The sequence below is a fragment of the Mesocricetus auratus genome, unplaced genomic scaffold (assembly GCF_017639785.1).
Source record: "Mesocricetus auratus isolate SY011 unplaced genomic scaffold, BCM_Maur_2.0 Super-Scaffold_100009, whole genome shotgun sequence".
NCBI classification, from domain to species: Eukaryota; Metazoa; Chordata; class Mammalia; order Rodentia; family Cricetidae; genus Mesocricetus; species Mesocricetus auratus.
In genome coordinates, this window is record NW_024429193.1 from 54813195 (window position 1) to 54816229 (window position 3035).

The following is a 3035-nucleotide window of genomic DNA, read 5'->3' on the forward strand; positions in this document are numbered from 1 at the left end:
CAGGGAGACTGTGATGTGGTTCGGCATTGTCCTCCTGTCTTGTGCAGTGAAGGGATGATGGCTATAATGCAATGGCATGCAAGTTACAGACACACAGAGGAGGGAGGGAGTTAACTGCTTATGAAAAGGGCACGGGGAGGACTGGAACATAAAGGAAAGTGGCCACTGAGTTAGCGCTGACAGCTTATTATACTCATAGGAGGAGGGACATAAGAATGCATCTCATTAGAACCCTGAGTTCATATCCCAGCTCTGTCAGCTGTCAGCATGCCATCTAGAATAGTTAATCCCTCAAGTACCCACTTCCTCCTTCCCTCCCTCCCTCCTTCCCTCCCTCCCTCCCTTTCTGCCTCCCTCCCTCCCTTTCTGCCTCCCTCCCTCCCTTTCTCCCTCCCTCCTTCCCTCCCTCCCTTTCTGCCTCCCTCCCTCCCTTCCTCCCTCCCTCCTTCCATCGTTTCCTCCTTTCCTCCCTCCCTCCCTCCCTCCCTTCCTCCCTCCCTCCCTCCCAGGCTGGCTTTGAACATTCTCATTTCCTTTCTGTTGCTTTAAGAAATACAATGACCAAAAGTGATATCACTGGGTCTTGTGGTAGATTCATTCTCATTTTTCTGAGAAAATGCCATACTGATTTCCAAAGCAGCTGCCCAGCTGAAGAATGGATAAAGAAAATGTGGTATATTTACACAATGGAGAACTACTCAGTGGTAAAAACAAACAAACAAACAAAACAACAACAAAAAAATGAAATTTGATGGCAAATGGATGGAACTAGATAAAATCCCGAGTGAGGTAACCCAGAGCCAGGAAGACACATATAATACATATTCACTCATAAGTGGATATTAGACATAAAGCAAAGGACAAGCAGACGACAGGTCACAACCCCAGAGAACCTAGGCAATAAAAAGGACCCTAAGAGAGACATACATGAATCCACCTAGAAATGGGAAAAAAAGACAAGATCTCCTGAGTAAATTGGGAGCATGAGGGGCTTGGGGGAGGGTGGAAGGGGAGAGGGAAGGAGGAAGGGGAGTGGGAAAACATAGATCAATAAAAACAAAGTTAAAAGAAAAAAGAAATACCATGACCAAAAGCAACGTAGATGAAAAGAATTTATTTGGTTTACATTTCTGGGTCATAGTTCATCTTTGAGGAAGTCAGGGCAAGATCTTGAAGCGGAAACCATGGAGGAACTCTACTCTCAAGCTCATTCACAGGCTCAGGCTTAGCCAGCCTTCGTAAGCATCCCTGTCAAGGGATGATGCTGCCCACAGTGGACTTGGCTCTCCTGTTCCACCATGGTGGGCTGGGCCCTCCTGTTCCACCATCTAGGCAATTCCCCCACAGATATGCCACAGGCCAATCTGATGGAGGAAACTCCTTAGTTGAGTAAGTTTCAGTTGAGACTTTCCTTTTCAGATGGCTCTCTACTGTGTCAGGTTGGCAAAGCTCAGCAGGACAAACTCCTGGGTTCAAGTAATCCTGTGCCTTAGCCTCCCTAGTGACTAGAGTACTGCCTTGGTTAAGGTTTCTATTGCTGCGATGAAGAACCATGACCTTAGCAAGTAGGGGAGGAAAGGTCTTATTTGGTTTAAACTTCCATATCTGTTCATCGTTGAAGAAAGTCAATACAGGAACTCAAACAAGGTAGGAACCTGGAGGCAGGGGCTGATGCAATGGCCATGGAGAGAGCTGCTTACTGGCTTGCTCCTTGCGGCTTGCTCAGCCTGTTCTAGAACCCAAGACCTCCAACCCAGGGTTAGCATCGCCCATACTTGCTGGGCCCGCCTCCATCAATCACTAATTAAGAAAATTCTCGGCTCATACTGACCTTCCGCGAGTCAGTCACAACACAATGAAGCCTTCCAGGAAGTTCTTCGTTGGGGGCAACTGGAAGATGAACCAGAGGAAGTGCCTTGGAGAACTCATTTGCACCCGGAACACCGCCAAGGTGCCTGCACACACCGAGGTGGTTTGTGCGCCCCCCACCGCCTACATCAGTTTTGCCAGGCAGAAACTAGATTCCAAGATTGCTGTTGCTGTGCAGAACTGCTGCAAAGTGACCCTGCGGCCTTCACTGGGGAGATCAGGCCTGGCATGATCAAAGACTTAGGAGCCGAATGGCTAGTGCTGGGTCCCTCGGAGAGAAGGCACGTCTTTGGGGAGTCAGATGAGCTGATTAGACAGAAAGTGGCCCACGCCCTAGCTGAGGGCCTTGGAGTGGTCACCTGTGCCAGGGAGAAGCTAGATGAAAGGGAAGCTGGTATCACCGAGAAGGTTGTTTTCGAGCAAACTAAGGTCATCGCAGATAGTGTGAAGGACTGGATCAAAGTTGTCCTGGCCTATGAAGCTGTATGGGCCATTGATACCGGCAAGACTGCAACACCTCCACAGGCCCAGGCAGTACACAAGAAGCTGTGGGGATGGCTGCAATCCAATGTCTCTGATGCGGTGGCTCAAAGCTCCGGAATCATTCATGGAGGTTCTGTGACTGGAGCAACCTGGGAAGAGCTGGCAAGCCAGCCTGATGTGGACAGCTTCCTTGTGGGTGGTGCTTCCCTGAGTTTGTGGACATCATCAGTGCCAAACAATAAGCACCAGCCTCCTCCCCTACCCTCCACTAGGCCAGGACTAGGTTGTTCAGGAGCTTAGGAACTGCTCCCACCAGTCACGTGCTTCTGATGTCAACTGCCCCATCTTGTGTCCTAATCCACACTGTACCTTCCCAAACCTTTTACACCTCCCTGTAATGGTTGGGACCAGGCCAATCCCCTTACCACTTACAATGAACGAAATAATGTCACCTATTTCACCAAGAAGGCTTCCTGGTTAGGGGAGCAGAAAGAGGGGAACTGACTCTGTCCCTTCAGGCCCTCGAAAGGGCAGGAGAGTAAAATCACCTTCCTTTTCCTTCTCAGTGCACACTAGGGCCAACATCCTCTTGTTCTAAGGCCTGGGATGTTCCCCTCTCCCACAGTGCTGAAGCTCTAGTACTGTGTTTGTGAACCATCTTACATGTAAGCGAAATAAATGCC

The 3035-nt window shown here is 49.4% G+C and overlaps 1 pseudogene; it reads left to right on the forward strand.

Annotated features, from left to right (window-relative positions):
• Positions 1 to 1831: 1831 nt before the first annotated feature.
• On the forward strand, positions 1832 to 2594 carry LOC101828472 (annotated as a pseudogene).
• The last annotated feature ends 441 nt before the right edge of the window (positions 2595 to 3035 follow it).